The sequence below is a fragment of the Zootoca vivipara genome, chromosome 13 (genome assembly GCF_963506605.1).
Source record: "Zootoca vivipara chromosome 13, rZooViv1.1, whole genome shotgun sequence".
Taxonomy (NCBI): Eukaryota; Metazoa; Chordata; class Lepidosauria; order Squamata; family Lacertidae; genus Zootoca; species Zootoca vivipara.
Window position 1 is genome coordinate 39,675,027 of NC_083288.1, and position 22,542 is coordinate 39,697,568.

Sequence of the window (22,542 nt, forward strand, 5' to 3'; positions counted from 1 at the left end):
AAAGGGGGAAATACCAGGGAAATACACTTTATTTTATAGGCTTAAATCAAGCCTGCGCAAACGCTTTTCTGCTGTGCATTTTGCAAAAGGGGAATGTTTTTACTCTGCTAAAGTTTGGTGCTTGCTAGCGCAAGCGGGGATGGGATATACAGTATTAAACAATATCTCCTCATCCACATTCCTGAACATTCCCACAGCTCTGTGCCCCCTTGGGAGGGAGCTGGGATATAACTACAGGGAAATAAAACTTGCTTACCTTGTACTGGGTGTAGAATAGAGGAATTCATCTGACCTGGATCTAACTCTTCTGCAAGAGAACAAGAAAGAGGCAGTCAAAGAGGGAATGTGACTGGGATGCCCTTTGCCATCCTGCCTCCCAACCTACGGTCCAACCTTGTGATCTTCCCTCGGTCATACGTACCTCGTTTCACATGGGCCTTCCAGATGAGTTTATTTGTGCGCTTCTCCACCAGTGTGAAGTTGAACTTCTCTTGCATTTGGTCAGCAGACAGCTCCATGTACTGCTGCAGCTTCTCAGCACCACTGTTGTTAGGAACCAAAGTAACTTCGTGAAGAGCAGCTGATAATCTCATCTCTAGTGGCATTTTCATGTCGGCTATAAGTTTGTGCTATAAGTGAGAGCTGGACCATAAAGAAGGCTGATCGCCGAAGAATTTATGCTTTTGAATTATGGTGCTGGAGGAGACTCTTGAGAGTCCCATGGACTGCAAGAAGATCAAACCTATCCATTCTGAAGGAAACCAGCCCCGAGTGCTCACTGGAAGGACAGATCGTGAAGCTGAGGCTCCAATACTTTGGCCACCTCATGAGAAGAGAAGACTCCCTGGAAAAGACCCTGATGTTGAGAAAGATGGAGGGCACAAGGAGAAGGGGACGACAGAGGACGAGATGGCTGGACAGTGTTCTTGAAGCTACAAACATGAGTTTGACCAAACTGCGGGAGGCAGTGCAAGACAGGAGTGCCTGGCGTGCTCTGGTCCATGGGGTCACGAAGAGTCGGACACGACTAAACGACTAAACAACAACAAGAAGTTTGGTAAATTAGCTGAAGCCCAACTAAAGCAGTTCGCTAACAATGGCACACCCTGGTGCATGATTTCTGCATTGCTATTGTGTCAGGATTAGTATGATCAAGAAAATGATCCAAGCAAATCAAACTTGGGGATTCCCGCTTACCTTTATTAGGGAGGGGTCATTGGGTAAGAGGTATAGGTGGAATATTGGCATTTTGAATCGAAGTATCTGATAGAGCCTCGCCACGGTGTTGATCTTTTGCTTAAACCACTTTTTGAAAATGATTCCCAGGGAAGAGAACTTGGGGTTTTCCAGCACAGCGTGATGAGGCTCCACTCGGTCTGGCTTCTCCAGCTTCATCTCCCCTTTGACAAAATGTGCAATGTAGACCCTGGAATGGTCTTCAGCTAAAAGGAGCGCAAAGGAAGCATAGATAAATGTTTTGTAAGTGTGGGCTTGAGTCTGGGGGACAACAGGGCTGGCCCAGCACAATGTGCCACTGAGGCAAAACAGAAAGTGCCGTCCTCATGCTGCCTCCTCCCCAACCCCCAGCAAAAGAAGGCCTGCAGGGGGAGGAAGCCAAAGCAGTTAGCGGCATGGAGGAAGAGTCCCAAGCCTGCCACCCTGAGGTAATGGCTTCACCATTTGCAGGGCCGGTGCGTGTATATAGGCAAACTAGGCGATTGCCTAGGCCCTAGGGCGGCAACCTGGAGGGGGCGCTGGTGAGTCTCCCCACTCGCAAATGCTCTCTCTGCCGCCGCTTTTGCTCCTGCTGCAGAGGCGCTTCCCTGCAGGGCACAGCGAAGCACTGCCGTGCATGGCAAAGAGAGCCAACGAGGCACTGGCTGCTGCTGCGACTCGGCTCCCCATCCCCTTTTTGCCTCTTTAACCCTATCGGGGCTTCCCACTCGCCAGCTCTGAAATGGTGGACTTGCCGAGGCTGGAAGAGTTGGGTGGCTGGCTTCCGATTCGTCGCGCTGGTGAAGTTGGACGCAGGGACTTCGTGCTCTGAAGTCCCTGGCTTCGTGGAGGGGGGGGAAGTCCGCAGAGCGAGCGGACTCCCCGAAAAAACACCGAGTAGAGAGTCTCGGTGACAAAGTGCCCAGCTGTTTGCTCCGAACGCGAATCCTCTGCTGCCCGAGAGCTCAGTAGAGCAATCGAGAGCCAGCGGAGTGGAGTCGCGGGAGCCATTTTTGGGTTTCATCTTACCTCCTTGAAGTGAAGCTCCGAGTCCTCAGCCTGCAAGCGGCGAATTCTTCCAAGGCAATAAAAGGCAATAAAAGGCAATAAAAGAAGGCAATAAAAGACTTCCTCAAAGTAAGTTAAATCTCTATTCGGATCTTAAAAATTTTAAATTTGAAGATAGGAAGAGATTCTAAAGTAACGGAAGCCGATCTCTTCCAAATGGACAATCGGGAGGCGCATTAAATATTCCCAAGCCGAAAAGGGAAAATTTCTTTCGAGATTGCGGACCCGAGAGAAAGAAAGACTTTTCCAAACCTCCCCAGCCCCCCGGTGTCGTTGCCCCTTGAGGTTCAGCAGCAACAAGGGGGAGGACGTTTTGACAGCTGTCAAAAGCTGTCAAGTTGTTAAAGGGCTAAGAAAGATGATTTTATTCCTGTGAATTGGAAAAATTGATTCAAAAGGTTTTAAAAGGATTTAAGCAGACTGTAAATTTGAAATCTGATGAGGTTAAAGACAAAGGATAAGAACAGCCAAAATGGAGCCGAAAACGTTGTAGAGAGGAATTTTCCAGTACCCTTCTGCCCTTATCTCTGGTCTGCCTGTGGTCAAGTGAACTATGAAAACAAAATTCTCTCGAGCTTTCCAGGAAGCTGTGCTGGGTTATCTACAAACATGGGAAGATATCTACAAGGAAAGGCAATGTTTCAATCCAACAGAAAAGGAGAATGAGGTGCAAGAGCAAGATTTAGAGGACAATTTTGATTATGAGATTGTGTGTGAGGAGCAACAATCTGAGGACAATTTGGAGACTGATTCAGACTATAAAAAATATGTGTTGGATGATGAAAAACAAAGATCAGAACAAAGAGATGAGGCCGACAAGGAGAAGCAAAGTGAAGAGAAGATTGATGGAAGTGAAAATCCTGGAGAGACTGAAATGTTGAATGGTGTTAGTGAAGGGAGGGAAAGGCAGAAAGAGGGAGGAGCAGAGGTCTGGAAGTGGATGTGGGAAAGAATTGGAGTGGGGTAAAATTTTTAGTTTAAGGTACTGTTTTTGATCTATGAACAACGGTGTCGGAATCTTGGCTTGTTAAAGGATATGCTGATCCAATTGGGAGGAGGGACATTGGGGGGGGGAAGGAGAGATTTTTATAGTTTAAGGTTAAGAGCTTTCTGGAGGGAGTAAAAAGAATGGCTGAGGAAATATGCTTAGAGTTTGTTTTTGAATAATTTTGGTGATCAGGTGTTTGGGTGGAAAACTGCCTGTCTCCCCCTTCTTACTCTTGGTACCCAGTGGCAGGGGGTGCCTTGAGGGGAGAGGGAAGGGTGGAGGGAAACCCAGACACAAAAATGGAACCTTTTGACTGCTGGACTCCTCGGGCTACCCCAGTGGCAGGGGGGGGGCTCAGAGGGGGACAGCATGAAGAAGGAGGAGGATTGTGTTAATATTATAAGAATAAGATTCTGAATTGGATTAGAAAACCCGCCATAACTATGTAAAGAGGTTGGGAAATCCAGGAGGAGGAGAGTCGTGGAAGCCATTAATATTTTTCCTTTTTTCTTTTTTTTTCCTTCCCTTTTTTTTCCCCTTTTCATATTTTTGCTTTTTCTCTCTCTCTCTCCTTTTTTCTTTGTTTTTCCTTTTTCCAGTACAGTGAAGAAATAGCTGGGGGATAAGCCAATCCCCAGAGATCCTCCGCCTTTGTCCTCTCAGTGGCAGGGGGGGGGATGAGGGGGGAGGAAGGAGGGGGGAGGTCAAACCCAGCTTAAAATGGACCCCTTCGTTCCCCAATACCCATGGGGCTCACTGGTGGCAGAGGTGGGCTTGTGGGTGGAGGGAAAATGAAGGGACAGAGTTTATGTTGTATACTTTGTATGTGTTCTTTTTTCTCTTTTTTTTCCTAAAAATTAATAAAAATTATTCAAAAAAAAAATGGAAGAGTTGGGTGGCTGAGGCACGGACAGCCCAGCCCTGATGGGGTTAAAGAGACACGCTTGCTGGGAAAGAGAGAGGCGCGGCTGCGAGAAAGGGCAGCTTTTGAGGAGCCGCTGAAATGGTGTTGCTGCTGCCTCTCCTGCTCGGGAGGCGGAGGTGGGGACTAGCGGGAGAGGTGTGTAAGGGGTGGGGGCTCGTCTCTCCCCCCCCCCCAGGAAAGAGGGGTAGGAGGGTGGTCGAGTGCTCTTGGTTCGCTTTATTTATGAGTTCTGTGTAGCAGAGGGGAGCTGGCACTGGAATTTTGTGAATTGGTTAAAATCTCAATTTTATATTAATTGTTAAAGTAAGGCCTCCTTGCTGGCTGCTTTTCGTTGATCAGTCCATTGTAACATCAGCGGGTTCGGAATGCACACACCTATTGTCTTATTTGATCTCTCCCAATGGAGAGTGTCAATTGAAAGTGTAAACCCAGATTAGCATAGCGCCTTTGAAGTCCGGAGCTGAAAACGGGTTTCCTCAGTCTTAGAGTCCCATCTGTTATTCATTCATAAAATGTATAAGGTCCTTTTTCCTGTCCCCTTTTGATGACAGGGTGGAGGAAATAACAATTAAATGTTGGGGTGTTTTGACCTTTTGTTTGAATGATAAAAAAGTGGTTTCCTTTAACAAGATCTACCATTTGAAGTTTATTCCACAGGATGTAAGGCTGTTTTCCAATTCCAAACCTGATAATGACTTTTCTCTTTTATTTTCTCTTTCCACCCCTTTCCCCATGCTTCTCTCTCTCTCTTTCCCCACACTCCTCCTCCCCCCAAATTCCTTTTAGGATTTTCAGTTTTCGCCTCACTCCCCCCCTCACGGTGTTTCCCTCTCAAACTGGTCCTCCTTTTCTTCTATCCCCCCCACATCCTCATTGCATCCTTCTTCTCTCTGCCCCCCTTTGCCACACACACAGAGAGAGAGAGAGAGAGAGAGAGAGAGAGAGATTTTGTCCCCCTCCCCTCTCTTCTCGCATGTCAGAACTGGAGCTTGAATCAGTTCTTCTTTCTGCTCTGCTACAATATAAACCTACCCTTCACATTCTTGAGCACTGTTCTTTCATTCACCCCCCTTTTTTGCTTGCTTCTGTTCTATAGCTGCAATATCAGCTCTCTCCCCCTTCAATACATACTTCAATACAATAAATCTCTTGCTGGTTGGTGCTGATTCAAAGTCACCAGGTTGACAAAGGCTGCTTTACACAGCTGTGACAGTATTAATGCAACAGGATTTTAAAAATAAAAGGGGGGAGGTTCACAACTCAGTGGTAGAACACATGCTGTGTAGACAGAAAGTCCCAGGTTCAATGACACAGAATCATAGATGACACGACTATAGAATCATAGAGTTGGAAGGGACCCTGAAGACATCTAGTCTAACCCCCTGCAATGCAGGAATTCAGAGACCACTCAGATAACTTTTAAAAAAAATGTGGATCTTGAATTGAAGTTGTGCCCTGCAAAGTAACACTTACCATACATCTTGCATTGCTAGTCTTTCCAGCCTGAATTTGTAATAGCAAATATCTGCCTCTCATCTCATAACAGCTTACCATGCAGCTGATGAAATGGTTCATGAAAGCCACAGTCTTGTGGTACTTTAATGACTACCAGTGCATGTATAGATTTGCTTCTCTAAAAAATTTTGTTTATGATTTTTGTTTTACGGTAATTTATTTTTATATAAGTACGGTAGTTCTTAACTTTTTTGTTTCTCACATTGAGGAGCTTGTTTTGAAGCTGAAAAGCAGGCTATAAAACAATTAAAAATAACAAAAACCTCAGGTGTGAAAATACCCAAAGTTGACACTGACAGTACCAGTAGCTGCACTCAGGTCAGTAAGTTTTCCCAGTTTTTTGAGGTAAAATTAGGTGCCTTGGCTTATATTCGGGTCGGCTTATACTCGCGTATATACGGTATGTATAAAGTATGTGGCGTATGTAAAGCCACCCCCTTCGCAGGTTTCCCTGTGCCTGCTATTTTTATTCAGAACAACATATATGTACATAGTAGCCAGCGAATGTAATGCCACCCCTCACAAATAATTGCATTTTAGGATTTTTTTATATAAAAAAAATAGCTTTTCTTTATATATACACTGCCTCCCTATTTAGGATGCATTTAAAGGAAGCTTCCCTTGGGGGAAAGCAAAGTATAAATATTTCTATATTAACATTATTAGTAATGTGTGTGTCTAATAATAATCACAGCAGACACACATACATGCTGTCTCCCAGTTCAATACATGATTGAAGGAAGCTTTACTCCCCTCAGGAGGGGGAAGATAGGTTTCTATTTAATATATTCCTATTTATTAGCTGCTCTTGTGTGCATCTGTAGTAATAATTATAACAGCCACATACATGCTGCGTATTTAGGGCACATTTGAAGGAAGCTCATCTCATGAGAGGGGGAAACAGGCTTCTATTTTATATACTATATTTATTAGCCACCATTATTATTATTATTATTATTATTATTATTATTATTATTATTATTATTCATAACTGACATACTGTCTCTCAGTTCAGGAGACATTTGAATGAAGTTTTTCCTCCCCTCAGGAGGGTGGAAAAGAGAGACATTTCCAAGTTACATATTCCTATATTTTAAGCCATTATTATTATTAATTATAATGTATGCTGCTAAAACTGTGTTCTGTTTGAGAAAATAAATCAGAAATTGTTTTATGACTTGTTTTCACAATTTGTAAAAAATAAATTAATAATTTCAAATTCTGTGCTTTTCATTCTGTGTTCAAACATCTGTGTTTGAAATATGATTTGCCGGGGGGGGGGGGCGCCAGAAGGTGATCTCACCTAGGGTGCAAAAAACCCTAGCACCGGCCCTGACCATTGGTTGGTCACTCATGTTGGACTGAGTGACGAAACTCATCACTTCAACCTGCCTGTTTCATGCAAGTATTTATGTTGTCATCATCATTCTTCTCAATTAAAGTTGGTTTATGTCATTTTATGGAACAATATCCTCTCAAGGCAGCTTGCAAACAAAATATGATAAACCACGGAAAACAATGGGAATTGCACAGTTAAAATATATAGTGGAACCTCAGTTGTTGAATGTAATCTGTTCCGGAAGACTGTTCAACTTCTAAAATGTGTGACAACCGAGGCTGAATTGCCGGTCGGAAGAATTGTGAAAAATGGAGAAAAGTGCTTCGGAAGCCATTTGACTTCCAAGGCGCATTGGAAAACAAGCATTCACTTCCAGGTTGTCATCGTTCAAAAGCCGAAATGATCAACTTCCGAAGCATTCAACAACTGAGGTTCCACTGTAGCACAAAAATGATAAAAGTCACAGGAAAGCCAGCACTATTGGGCCATGGAACCAATACCACTGGCCCCATAGCGTTCTTAGCCTGTCAATGAAAGCTATTCCTGCGTAGGATCTCCTTTTACGGTTATACACTTGGAAGATTTCCTTCCCTCCACCATACCTGAAAGAGACAAGAAGTGAGGGATGTGAATGGCTGCCACAGCCTCTACTACTGTGTTTCTCCTAAAATAAGACACGTCTTATATTTATTTTTCCTCCCCAAAAACACACCATGGCTTATTTTCGGGGGATGTCTTATTTTTTCGAGCAGGAGCTGGCAACAGCATGCTGCGCCGAGCCCCGACCCGGTGAGAGCCGGCAGCAGTGCACCGCGTGGGACCCGTTGAGAGCCGGGGAGCAGAAAATAAAAATGGCAAGGCTGCCCTTGTAACAAAGCACAATAATAATACTGCGGAGCTGCGGAGCTCAGCGGGGTTTCGGCCCTCCCATTTGCATGCTGCTGGGGAGCAGAAGAAACGCCGTGATCCAAGGATCTAAACGCGTTGGCGGAGTAGGAAGCAGCCGCGGAGGCAGCTGTGAGAGAAGCGGCAGTGGAGGGACCGGCAAGAGGCGGCTGCACGGGAGCCGCTTCGGGGAGCACAGCGCAGCGCGAAGAGCCTGGTGAGAGGCAGCAGCGGCTGCAGGTGAAGCCCGGGATCTGCGTGGGCGACTGGGGGCGAGCGCCCTGAGCACTGTGGCGGTGGCGAAGAGGCGCCCGATCAGCCCGCCTCTCAGGGGCTGCGGAGGTGGCTGTGGGCACGCGCCAAGCCCCAAAGCACGGCAGCGGCGATGGAGACAGCCACTGCAAGTGGCATGAAAAGAAGAAGGTCGCCAGCAAGCGCGCTGTTGCCTCTTGCCGGCTCTTCCGAAGGCGCTTAAATGCCTTCCTTTCCTTGCCAGACCTGCTCCCCCCCAGCTTATTTTCGGGGTATGTCTTATATTTATTCTACTCATGAAAAGCCTGCCATGGCTTATTTTTAAGGCCCGTCTTATTTTAGGAGAAACACGGTACATCCACTTGAATGTTGGGCAGAGGGCCAGCGACATACAACTCCTCAGTGGTCTGTTCTTCCAGGAGCTTCGGCCACGAATCAAAGTGGTATGTTATGGTCACAGCTTCTTTCACTTCACATATGAGATCTGTATCTCCAACAATGGAAGGAGGCAGCCTTTGTGGAGCACACTCTGAATGGCACAAAGGGGAAGATGAAAGGGGAAGCGGGTTGAACATGGATCAAGAGAACTTCTTCTGCTGTTCTAATCGATATTTCTGCAAGGAGACCCTTCATATGCCGAGTAAGGAGTAAGTTTAGGGAAGGAAATTGCCTGGGTAAACATCGCTCTGTTGCACTCAAGCATTTTGCCATAGAGAAGCGCTTTCACTAAGAGACGGCCAGATAAATAAACGTTTTCTTCCAATACCGAAAAGGTGACTTTAAAATGCCTGAGTGGCTGCAAAGTAAACTGGATAGTAGCTACTCACCTTGTTTCACCAGTGTGTTGGTGTCTGTTAGCATTTCAGTGAAAATTCTCATGGCGAATATTCTACAACATGTATCCTTTTTTGCTCAAGAACTGGACCTAGCCCCCCCTCCATTACTTCTTTAAAGTGATTGGGAGAAACTCAGGTATAAAAAAGTGGACAGTCACCATCACATCTAGTTTGCCCCATAGTCAGCCCTCTATTTGTTATTTGAATAGGCCAAGAGCTGGCAAAAAACAGGATAAAATGCAGATGGGGAGCATTTATTTGTTTGTTTTAGCTTCCTTACTTGCTCTTTTCCAGAAGGGCCCAGGGCAGGTTATAACAATGAAATATACAATTATGAAAACAAAACATTTAGAACCACGAGGTAAGGAAAAGTATAAAAACAGTTAAAAATAGTTACATATTTATTTTTTTAAAAAAACTATATAAACATTTTAAAAAATCCATATACAAAAGCATTTGAAAGTACTTCCAATGCAGGTGGAGAGATGAAGATCTAAACTCTTTTTGAAGGAAGAAGGTCTTCAGAGCTATGTCACCTGTCCAATGTGTAATGGGAGAGGATTCCAAAGGGTCAGAATCCCAAAATTCATTTCACAGTAGAAACTGTTTCCTGATGTGAGAAATCCTTAAAAGATCCAAGAGAGATTTCACTCACCTGTATGCTTCGTGACCCCTTTCTGAGTCCCAAACCACGTCTGGTTTGATTTTTTCTGGAAGCTGCTACAAGGAAATGGTGACCATTAGTGTGGATACCAGATCTTTTTTCCCATCTGAAAACAGGGCATTTTTGTCGGTATCTGACACACACACACACACACACCGTGACTCCCCATTTACGCTAGTCCAATATGTGTGAGACTGCTCATGCACGCATTATGCCAAACCCAGAAGTGACTCAGAAACGCTGTATCAGAAATGCCGTAAAAAAACACATGATGGTACCTACACTATAAAAAAATAATTTAAGTTTCACCACATCACCCTTCCTCTCCCCTCCCTGACCTTATACTATAATCAACACTAACGTATCATAACAAATGTAACGGATCTGTGGAAAAGACTTTACAAACTGAAAAAAGAGACAAGACATATACTTTTGTAAACCAAGAAAATCTTTAATAAAAAAATATTTTAAAAAGAAACACCTAAAAACATCACAAAAAGGGGCAGGGATGGAACTAAGTGTTTGTAGGCTTTTCCATTGGTGTTCCAATTGCACACAATTTCACAAAGGTGTGCGGTGCCTTGGAATGTAATCCCCATGTAAATGGGGACTTGCCTGCATAGGACTGCTGCAACTCACACTTACTTCCCTTTTTTATAATAGTTTTTATTAGTTTTTTATATAGACAAAAACAAGACACAACATTATGTATATATTCTGTCCCTCCATCCTCCCACCCCCACCAGTCCACTTCTGCCACCAGTAGGACCAGTAGGCGTTGAGAGCTGAAGGGGTCCATTTTAAGGCTGAGTTCATCCTCCCCCCCTCCTCCACCCCCAGCCCCCCCCTGCCACCAGGAGGCCAGGTACGGAAGAGTAGCATGGTTTGGGTTTCCCCCAGCTGTACCTTGAACAAACACATATAAAACAAACAAATAAATTTTCCAATTCTTATATCTTAACATTGTACTTATGGGTTCCTCGAATCTCATCTTCCTGGTCTTCTTAATTTCTTGACATAATTATGGCGGATTTTCTATTCTTGACTAAAATATTTTCCTTTAAATATTCACTTTATCCTCCTCCTTCTTCGTGCCCCCTCCCCACGGGTCCCCTCCTGCCACGAGGGGAACCCATGAGGTGCGGCCTTCCAAAGGAGATCCATTTTTGTGTCTGGGTTTCCTCCCCCCCTCCTCCCCCATCAGAGCACCCCCTGCCACCAGGTGCTTCCGATCAAAGAGAGGAAGAAAGGTGGCTCTCTGCCCAGACACCTATCAAAACATAAGCATTTAATACAAATCTAAAATTCCTTTCCCCAGCCATTCTTCTCTCCCTCCAGAAAACTCCATTTTTGTATCTACTCCTTTCTCTAATCCAGGGGTCCTCAAACTTTTTTAACAGGGGGCCATTTCGCTGTCCCTCAGACACTGTTGGGGGCCGGACTTTGCTTTGGCAAAAAATATGAACAAATTCCTAGGCACACTATTTTATTTGTAGTGCACAAAAAACAGGAAAAAACATACAATATTTAAAATGAAGAATAATTTTAATCAACATAAACTTGTAAGTATTTCAGTGGGAAGTAAGTGTGAGTTGTAGCAGTCCTATGCAGGCAATTCCCCATTTACATGGGGATTACGTTCCAAGGCACCGCACACCTTTGTGAAATTGTGTACAATTGGAACAGCAATGGAAAAAGCCTACAAACACTTAGTTCCACCCCTGCCCCTTTTTGTGATGTTTTTAGGCGTTTCTTTTTGAAATAATTTTTATTAAAGATTTTCTTGGTTTACAAAGTATGTGTCTTGTCGCTTTTTTCAATTTGTAAAGTCTTTTCCACAGATCCGTTACATTTGTTATGATATGTTAGTGTTGATTATAGTATAATGTCAGGGAGGGGAGAGGAAGGGTGGTGTGGTGAAACTTAAATAATTTTTTATAGTATAGGTACCGGTATGTGTTTTATAACAACATTTCTGATACAGCATTTCTGAGTCACTTCTGGGTTCGGCATAATGCGTGCATGAGCAGTCTCACACATATTGGACAAGCGTAAATGGGGAGTCACGGGGGGGCGGGGTCAGATACCGACAAGAATGCCCTGTTTTCAGATGGGAAAAAAGATCTGGTATTATCCATACAAATGGTCACCATTTCCTTGTAGCAGCTTCCAGAAAAAATCAAACCAGATGTGGTTTGGGACTCAGAAAGGGGTCACGAAGCATACAGGTGAGTGAAATCTCTCTTGGATCTTTTAAGGATTTCTCACATCAGGAAACAGTTTGTACTGTGAAATGAATTTTGGGATTCTGACCCTTTGGAATCCTCTCCCATTACACATTGGACAGGTGACATAGCTCTGAAGACCTTCCTCCTCCAAAAAGAGTTTAGATCAGGCATCCCCAAACTTCAGTCCTCCAGATGTTTTGGACTACAATTCCATTCTTCCCCGGCCACTGGTCCTGTTAGCTAAGGATCATGGGAGTTGTAGGCCAAAACATCTGGAGGGCCACAGTTTGGGGATCTTCATCTCAGTCTCCATCTGCATTGGAAGTACTTTCAAATGCTTTTGTATATGGATTTTTAAAATGTTTATATAGTTTTTTTAAAATAAATAAATATGTAACTGTTTTTAAACTGTTTTTTACACTTTTCTTTACCTCATGGTTCTAAATGTTTTGTTTTCCTAATTGTATATTTCATTGTTATAACCTGCCCTGGGCTGTTACGGAAAAGAGCAAGTAAGGAAGCTAAAACATCTGCATTCTATCCTGTTTTTTGCCAGCTCTTGGCCCATTCAAATAACAAATAGAGGGCTGACTATGGGGCAAACTAGATGTGATGGTGACTGGTCTACTTTTTTATACCTGAGTCTCTCCCAATCACTTTAAAGAAGTATGGGGGGCTAGGTCCAGTTTTTAGAGCAAAAAGGGGTACATGTTGTAGAATATTCGCCATGAGAATCTTCACTGAAATGCTAACAGACACCAACACACTGGTGAAACAAGGTGAGTAGCTACTATCCAGTTTACTTTGCACCTACTCAAGCATTTTAAAGTCACCTTTCCGGTATTGGAAGAAAACATTTATTTATCAGGCCGTCTCTTAGTGAAAGTGCTTCTCTATGGCAAAATGCTTGAGTGCAACAGAGTGATGTTTACCCAGGCAATTTCCTTCCCTAAACTTACTCCTTACATGGCATATGAAGGGTCTCCTTGCAGAAATATTGATTAGAACAGCAGAAGAAGTTCTCTTGATCCATGTTCAACCCGCTTCCCCCTTCATCTTCCCCTTTGTGCCATTCAGAGTGTGCTCCACAAAGGCTGCCTCCTTCCGTTGTGGAGATACGGATCTCATATGTGAGGTGAGAGAAGCTGTGACCATAACATACTACTTTGATTCGTGGCTGAAGCTCCTGGAAGAACAGAACACTGAGGAGTTGCATGTCGCTGGCCCTCTGTTTAACATTCAAGTGGATGTACCCTGTTTCTCATATTTTAAGACATACCCATAAAATAAGCCATAGCAGGATTTTTAAGCATTCAAGGAATATAAGCCATACCCTGAAAATAAGACATAGTGATAGGCGCAGCAGCAATGCCGGCCGCGGCAGGAGGAGGAAAAAAATAAGACATCCCTTAAAAATAAGCCATAGTGTGTTTTTTTGAGGAAAAAATAACTATAAGACGTGTCTTATAATATGAGAAACACGGTAGTAGAGGCTGTGGCAGCCATTCACATCCCTCACTTCTTGTCTCTTTCAGGTATGGTGGAGGGAAGGAAATCTGTGTATAACCATAAAAGGAGATCCTAAACAGGACACTTTCATTGACAGGCTAAGAACACTATGGGGCCAGTGGTCTTCTTTCCATGGTCCAATAGTGCTGGCTTTCCTGTGTCTTGTATCATTTTTGTGCTACAGTGGAACCTTGGTTGTCGAACGCTTTGGAAGTTGATCATTTTAGCTTTTGAACGCCGACAACCCGTAAGTGAATGCTTGTTTTCAAATGCGCCTTGGAAGTCAAATGGCTTCTGAAGCACGTTTCTCCATTTTTTCAATGGATCTTGCTGACCAGCAATTGCTCCTCAGTTATCAAACATTTCAGAAGTTGAACGGTCTTCTGGAATGGATTACATTTGACAACTGAGGTTCCACTATATATTTTAACTGTGCTATTCCCATTGTTTTCTGTGGTCTATCATATTTTGTTTGCAACCTGCCTTGAGAGGATATTGTCCCATAAAATGACATAAACCAACTTTGAGAAGAATGGTGATGACAACATAAATACTTGCATGAAACAGGCTGGTTGAAGTGATGCGTTTTGTCACTCAGTCCAACCATGAGGCATGAGGACGGCACTTTCTGTTTTGCCTCAGTGGCACATAGTGCTAGGCCAGCCCCATTGTCCCCCAGACTCAAGCCCACACTTACAAAACATTTGTCTATGCTTCGTTTGCGCTCCTTTTTAGCTGAAGACCATTCCAGGGTCTACATTGCACATTTTGTCAAAGGGAGATGAAGCTGGAGAAGCCAGACAGAGTGGAGCCTCATCACGCTGTGCTGGAAAACCCCAAGTTCTCTTCCCTTGGAATCATTTTCAAAAAGTGGTTTAAGCAAAAGATCAGCAAGGCTCTATAAGATACTTCGATTCAAAATGCCAATATTCCACCTATACCTCTTACCCAATGACCCCTCCCTAATAAAGGTAAGCGGGAATCCCCAAATTTGATTTGCATTCCAGATTGCCTGTATCATTTGCTTGATCATACTAATCCTGACACAATAGCAATGCAAAAATCGTGCACCAGGGTGTGCTATTGTTAGTGAACTGCTTTAGTTGGGCTTCAGCTAATTTACCAAACTTATAGCCAACATGAAAATGCCACCAGAGATGAGATTATCAGCTGCCCTTCACAAGGTTACTTTGGTTCCCAATAGCAGTGGTGTTTACTAAAAGTGAACTTTCCAATATTGAAATAAACAATTTTCATTTGTTTGGCAATCTCCTTGCTAACAGCCAAAGGCCTTGCCTAGAGAACCAGTCAGCAGTTGTTGCCAGATTGTGAAAATGGAATATATTTATGCTACACTGAAGCCAGTGGAGGTTCCCTCAGAGAAAACACATTTCATGAAGAGCAAATTCCCCTTAGCTTATTTAGGAATAGACTTGGTACAGTGGTACCTCGGTTTATGAACTTAATCCGTTCCGGAAGTTCGTTCTTAAACCGAAACTGTTCTTAAATCGAGGCGCTCTTTCCCTAATGAGGCCTCCCGCCGCTGGTGCCCTTCCACCATTCGGATTTCGTTCTTAGATCGAGGTAAAGTTCTCAAACTTCCAGTACTGTTCTTAAGCCGAGGTACCACTATGCTTATGAGCTCTTGGAGGAAAACAACCCTCCTAGTTTGCAATGTTGGCATGTTGGAGATAAAGCACACTGTAATTTTGCCTTATCAATTTCAACTGCTCCTAGAAATGTTGCCTTATGTTTCATGGTAATATTGAAGTGTAATTCCTTCTGTGAGTTCCTGCATTGTCTCATCAGGAGACTGACCCAGGGTTGCTGGTAGCTCTCTGCTGTGTCACAGTTCAACCTAGCCAATCCAAGAGCCCCAACTTGAGTTTCTCATGTGGCCAATAAATCTCCTGTCCATATTTTAGTTTCTAGTGCCAAAGCAGTTTAGTTTTCCTTGCCCTGTGGATGCAGAACCTGTGTCCATTCAGGTGTTGTTGGACTACAACATCCATCATCCTTGCCCCATGCTGGCTGGGGCCGAAGGAAGGCCAACAGCATCTGGAAAGCAGCAGATTCCCCATCCCTGCCTTATCTACTGTAACAATGCCAAGAAAGTTGTGGGGCTTGGAGTAAAAGAGCTGAGCTTCTGCTCCAAATGCCCTTCATCCTACTTGAAAGGCACCAAGTATTGTAGGAATTTGCTGCCTTCTTTGCATGTCTCAAAAGTGACCTTGTTTGCCCTTCCCAAGCTGTTGATGAGCATGAAGCAAATTGCCATTCACAGAGAATAGAGGAAACCCCCTGGGACCCTGAAAAGTCTGAAGATCGGCACTCAGGTCTTTGTGCAGACCTTAGACGACGTCACAATTTGGCCTGAGGTGAGACACAAAGATGATGAAATATTCTGTCAATGCAGAGCCAAGCTGTGACGCATGAGAATGGGAAGGAACTAAACTAGGACCCCTGGTCGCCCTTTAATTTGACACTCTTGGAATCATGGGCAGGGCTAAGCCACATTCACACCTACAGAGGTTTCCCGCTTTCCCACAGGAAGTGAAGTTTCGATACCTGGATGCCGAGAAACTGCAGCAGTATGTGGAGCTGTCTGCTGAGCAAATGCAAGAGAAGTTCAGCTTCAAGCTGGTGGAGAAGCGCACAAATGAACTCATCTGGAAGGCCCATGTGAAACGAGGTGCGTTTTGACCGAGGGAAGATCTCAAGGTTGGACCGTAGGTTGGGAGGCAGGATAGTAAAGGGCATCCCAGTCACATTCCCTCTTTGACTGCCTCTTTCCTGTTCTCTTGCAGAAGAGTTAGATCCAGGTCAGATGAATTCCCCTATTCTACGTCCAGTACAAGGTAAGCGAGTTTTATTTCTGTACTGTAATTATATCCCAGCTCCCTCCCAAGGGGGCACAGAGCAACTGGTGATACAGCGCTACACACATGGCAGAATAATAATAAAAAGTAACATTTGTAATATCATGGAAGAGCCTTCCTAGACAAGCTGACCTGGCTGCATCATGTTCTTTGATGCCACACCTAGGTTTTTAAAGTTTGGCTGAACTCAGCTATCTAGACATGTGTGACGAACTTAACCTAGTAGGAAATATGTTGGTTTCCACCTGTATGAAAAAGGGTTAATACATCTCCTACCTTGAGTGACAGCATATGATTATGGGGGCGGGGTTATGGACATTCTATAAGGAGGGAACGGCAGTTAATGACAGTTGAGAGAGGGAAGAAGAGGGACGAGGGAGTGAGAGAGATATAGTGGGAAAGTGGGAAGTTTGGTTGGATACTAGGATTAATCGAATGTACTAGTTTTATGGAATAATCGAATATGTTGAACTAAGAGTTTAAAGAAATGAAATCATAAAGAAATATACATGTTCTCCAGTTAAATAAAGCTTTCATCTATGTTGTGTCAAATTGGATGTTCCTCCTTATTCCAGCAACGTATCTAAACTCAAAAGGGTGGTGACTCAGCCCTCTGCAAATGGAGGGAGATTGATTCTGATCCTCTCTTCATGGGAGCCGTGAGGGTGGAAGGAGGAAAGCTTTACACCAGGGGTAGCCAATCTGACGCCCTTCAGCTGTTCGTTTATTTCACTTTTTAAACAAAATTCATATACAGTGGTACCTCAGAAGTCTATTTGACTTCCAAAATGTTTGGAAACCAAGGCACGGCTTCCTGTAGCCAATCGGAAGCCATGGAAGCTGCGTCGGACATTTGGGTTCCAAAGAACGTTCACAAACCGGAACACTCACTTCTGGGTTTGCAGCGTTTGGGAGCCAAAATGTTTGACTTGCAAGGCGTTCAGGATCCAAGGTACGACTGTACTACTTAGCTGTAAAAGCAGTTTGCAGAATATAAGATACATTTAAAAAGTCAGAAGTTTAAAAAGCATGCGGAATCTTGTTCAGATTATATAACTGAACAATTATGTATCTGCCTTTGTAAAGCACAGGAAATATAGGTTGCTAGACCTTTTAAATATCGCAGTATTAAGCATTGACAATGTGCTCTCCCATCTCTACCCCTCTCACAATGAATTAGATCAAACATTGAGTAAGTTTTAAAAGGTTTACTACTTCCATAATATGAGGTCTCAGTCATAGATCTGCGTGCCCCAGCAAAAGCAATGCAGGTAGACAAATTTATTGAGTACAAAATTACAAAGTCAGGTCCAAAATGGAGTCTGGGTTCAGGGAGGAGCTCAGACACTGTTCTCTGATCTATGTTCCACAAAGGAGAGAGAAAGAGAGGAACAGGAAGAAAGTTTTACAGTGGAACCTCGGTTTATGAACACCTCGGTTTATGAATTTTCGGTTTATGAACGCCGCGGACCCATCTGGAACGGATTAATTCACTTTCCATTACTTTTAATGGGAAAGTTCGCTTCAGTTTATGAACGCTTCAGTTTATGAACAGACTTCCGGAACCAATTACACCCATGTTTCAGTTTATGAACGCTTCAGTTTAAGTACTTCACGGACCCATCTGGAACGGATTAATCCACTTTCCATTACTTTCAATGGAAAAGTTCGCTTCAGTTTATGAACGGTTACTCCGCAGACCGTCTGGAACGGATTAATCCACTTTCCATTACTTTCAATGGGAAAGTTCGCTTCAGTTTATGAACGCTTCAGTTTATGAACAGACTTCCGGAACCAATTGTGTTCATAAACCGAGGTACCACTGTACTTCCTCTCAGGAGGAGAGGGGGAGTGACCTCACAGAGTCTTCCCAAGCAATTAAGAAACTCTGTGAGGTTTAACCCCTTCATTCACTAACTAGCAATTCTTGCAGTTAAAATGATGGGCTGCAAAATCTTCCACAATGCCTCCATCATTGTCCTTGCAGCCGGAAACCCTTTCTATACCAACACCTCTACATACAAATATTGTGAGTTTTTTTTTGGGGGGGTGTCAGTCTGTATGATGCCTGAGTCCTGTGTAATTCTTGGGGTCCTGGATCCAGCAAGGATTAAATTGTAATGGAGGATTCGATTCCATTGCTGAACTAGTCAGGCACGTTTCGTTGTGTTAGAACTGGGCATAGTTCCCCCCCCCCTAAGGATCATCATCCTTAGTATAACAGAAGAAGTGATGATGCTCTCTGGGCAAATGGACAAGCCTTTCTCTCTCCTCATGTGGCTGGTACTTAAAAGGACAATAGCTAGTGCAGGATTGTATGATGGCAGAGTGAGAACTATGCTTGATTTCTGTTTGGAATCGAAGGCTGTGACTATGGGAGAAGCAGGACCTTTTGGGGTGTTAATGCTATGAGCCCCTCCCTTGTAGGCTCAGGTTGTACATACGTGTAAAGAAAGCATCTGTCATAAGGACACCAGCTGTCCCTCCTTGCAAGGAAGTTGGACCCAGGATAAGTGCCTGGAACCCCTGGAATCTCGCACACCTCCAAAATTGGGGCAGCATGCAACAACATTTTTGCTGGTGTCACACATACAGACAGTCATATTATCCAATATCTACCTCCCATCTAGTTGCTCACTGGAGCAAGACAGTTTGAGCTTATTACACCGATCATGGTCTGACTGCACTGGCTACCAATTAGTTTCTGGGCCCAATTTAAAGTGCTGATTTTAACCTATAAATCCTTAACCAGGGGTCAGCACTGGACCGGTCCACTGTCCCTCAGACCTTGTGAGGGGCTGGACTATTTTTTGGGGTGGGGTGGGGGGAAATGAATGAATTCCTATGCCCCACAAATAACCCAGAGATGCATTTTAAATAAAAGCACACATTCTACTCATGTAAAAACACACTGATTCCTGGACCGTCCGTGGGCTGGATTTAGAAGGTGATTGGACCAGATCCGGCCCCTGGGCCTTAGTTTGCCTACCCATGCCTTAAACGGCTCGGGACCACAATACCTCAAGGCCTGCCTCCTTCCATATGAACCTACCTGGACCCTGAGATCACCTTCTGAGGCCCTCCTTCGTGTGCCTCTTCCTCGAGAGGTTCGGAGGGTGGCAACACAAGAATGTTCTCCTCAGGGAAGTTCAACTGGCACCTTCATTTATATACCTTTAGGCACCAAGCAGAAACATTCCTTTTTAACCAGGCCTTTGGTTGATTTGAAATGTTTGGGGGGGGGGCTTATTGGTTTGTTGTTTCGATTATATATTTTTGGGTTTTATTTTTATTTTGTTCTGTGAACTACCCTGAGACCTCCAGGTATAGGGTGGTATATAAATTCAATAAATAATAATAACTGAAAAGTGATTTAAGATAGAAACCCTAAATTGCAAGAGCCTCAAAAATGAATCAAACGATACTCACTGGTGTCGACACTTTCTCTTTTGCATTCCCCAGCATGAGAGATGAGGACAAGCATGGTTTTGAATGGAACAACTATCAGCAAGTTGCAAACATCCCCTTTTGGGGGGAGGTGGTAGAGAGGGCTGTAGTGGGGCAGCTGCAAGCGTTCTTGAAGGATACGGACTACGAAGATCCTTTCCAATATGGGTTCAGTCCTGCCTACAGAACTGAGAGCTTATCCACACTTCCTTTTCTCCTGCTGCTCTCCCCTGGGGAAAACCTCTTTTTAGCGCTCAAATTGGAGCAAATGGAAATTTGAGTTTCCCCTGGATTGCAATTTCTATCGTTACATAATGGGGGTTTGCCCTTAGAAAGGAAACCACTCGGCTCCATGCCTAGAAAGCACTGGTCAAGTGGAAAACTGCTCAGACCTGTGATGTTTAATCATGGCACAAGCAGAAATGTGGATGAGCCCCTGTTATGTACTGAGCTGAATCCTAGAACAATAGGATCGAGAATGCAGCAGTCTGATTGGTCTGCAGGAGCCACCCAATCCAGCTCCAGGTGGAAGTGGATCAGCAACCTGATTGGCCTGCAGGAGCAGCCAATCAGGCTGCTGGCAGAAGTCAATCCGCAACCTGATTGGCCTGCAGGAGCAGCCAATCAGGATACTGGCAGAAGTCAATCTGCAACCTGATTGGCCCACAGGTGCAGCCCTGAAGTAGCCAATCACGCAAGGCCCATTGTGTAAATAATGTATATAAGCAGACGTTTTGGGGGAAAGAGCCATCCTTCTCTTCTTCTTCTATTGCTACTACAAGCTGAATAAAGAGCATGAAATTCACTCTCGACTCCGAGTATATTTCACTGGCGACGAAGGTGTGATCCTGCTGAGCTGACCGCCACCACGCACTGCACTGCAGCACCGCCACCTGCCGCCCTGCTGCATCACACCGTGCATCCAGGCTCCAGCTCCAGGACCCAAGGAACCCAGAATGGCAACCGTCAGCAGCTTCTCGTCGTTCAACCCAGCATCAGGAGACTGGGAAGGGTACACCACCCGTTTCAACTTGCTCCTAGAAGCGAAAAAATTCACCAACGAGAGTATTAAAGGTTTTGTTGGGATAGTATGCAATGAATTTTAATATTTTTAATTATTGTTGTGTTGATATTTGTGTACAGGCATGGTCCTCACAATAAACGGATTTGTAAAAAAAAAAAAAGTCACCAACGACGCCAAGAAGAGGGCGACATTCTTCAGCATCTGTGGAGAGGAGACGTTTGAAATCACCCGGGCTCTCCTTACGCCTAGAGATGTCGCTACCGTTTCTTACAAAACAATAATGGAACGGCTGAAGGGGCACTTCTCGCCGCAGCCCTCGGTGGTAGCTTGCCGAAATGCCCCCGGGCAAGCCCCCGGGGAAACCATAACTAGGTTTGTGACCTCTCTCCGCCAAGCCACCCAGTTATGCAACTTCTCAGAGTTGGAGAACATGCTTCTTGACCGCCTCATCGGTGGCCTGAGGCAGGGGCGTACCCAGGATCAAAACTAGGGGGGAAGGGGCGGGGCCAAGGCACGGGAGGGGAGGGGCCACAAAGTGGGGACGTGGGCGGGGCTACGGAGCCCAGGTGAAACTGACTCCAGTCTAATGACACCAAAAGGGGGAAAATCCAGGGAAATAATAAGGCGGATCAGAGAAAGGTCAGGACAAGCAGCTGTAAAAAGGGACATTCTCAGTGAGCCTGCTGAGGACCAGCTGTGGTTACACAAGAGCAAGGACAATGCATATCCCATACGCACATGGGCACTCATATTATGAATGAACAGCATCCTTCGCCAGCCTGGCACCTTCCACATGCTTTGGACCACAACTGCGCTGCCAGAGGCAGATGGGAGTTGTAGTCCAAAGCACACGGAGGGGAATCAGCTTAGCGAAGCCTGCTGTACAGAAATAAATTAAAGTTTGCCTGCTTTTGCCTTATCCCATCTTTTGCCTTATCTCATTCTGGGCTGCATCAGTAGGAGTATAGTATCTAAATTTTAATTAACAATCTCTTTATAACATGATTATTAAATTTCTTGTTCACTTTCACTTTGTCCTCCCCCAGATAGGCATGCCATCCAAACTTATTCTGATAACCTTCAAGATCTAATAATTTGTGATCTAATATAATCCATTCCTTTAACCACAGGAATCCCACCACATCATGATATAAGCTCAACTCAGGCAGCGCCAATCCGCCCCCTTTTTAATGTCGATCATTATCTTGTATTTAATTCTTGCGGGTTTATTATTCCAAATGAACTTTAGAATATCATTTTTCCATTGCTTAAATATTTCTCTTTTTGTTCCCAATATTGGTATCATTTGAAACATAAATATTAATTTCGGCAGGACATTCATTTTAACACAAGCTATTCTTCCTAGGATTGATAGCTGTAATCTGCTCCAATTTTCCATTTCTTTCTTTCTTTCATTCCATTTTTTGACATAATTATCTTTCACTAAATTATTATTATTATTCGTGATCCAAATTCCTAAATATTTTGCTTTATTGATTACTTTTAGACCCACCTCCTCTTGTAACTCCTCAATTTCTTGTTTCGTCAAATTCTTTCCAATTAAATTTGTTTTGCTCATATTTAATTTAAATCCTTTCCCGTAATCTCCTATCACTTTAATAGTTTGTTTTATACTCTTTTGGGGTTCTTCCAATGTAATTATTATGTCATCGGCAAATGCTTTTAATTTATGACTATCTTTCCCAATTTTAATACCTCTAATTTGATCCTCATTTCTTATTCTTTCCAATAAAAATTCTAAACTTAA

At 44.0% G+C, this 22,542-nt stretch overlaps 1 protein-coding gene across 1 annotated transcript in view; it reads right to left on the reverse strand.

Annotated features, from left to right (window-relative positions):
• The window catches only part of LOC132593050 (uncharacterized), a 194,476-nt gene that overhangs the window by 66,098 nt on the left and 105,836 nt on the right, over window positions 1-22,542 (reverse strand). The window lies entirely within an intron of this gene.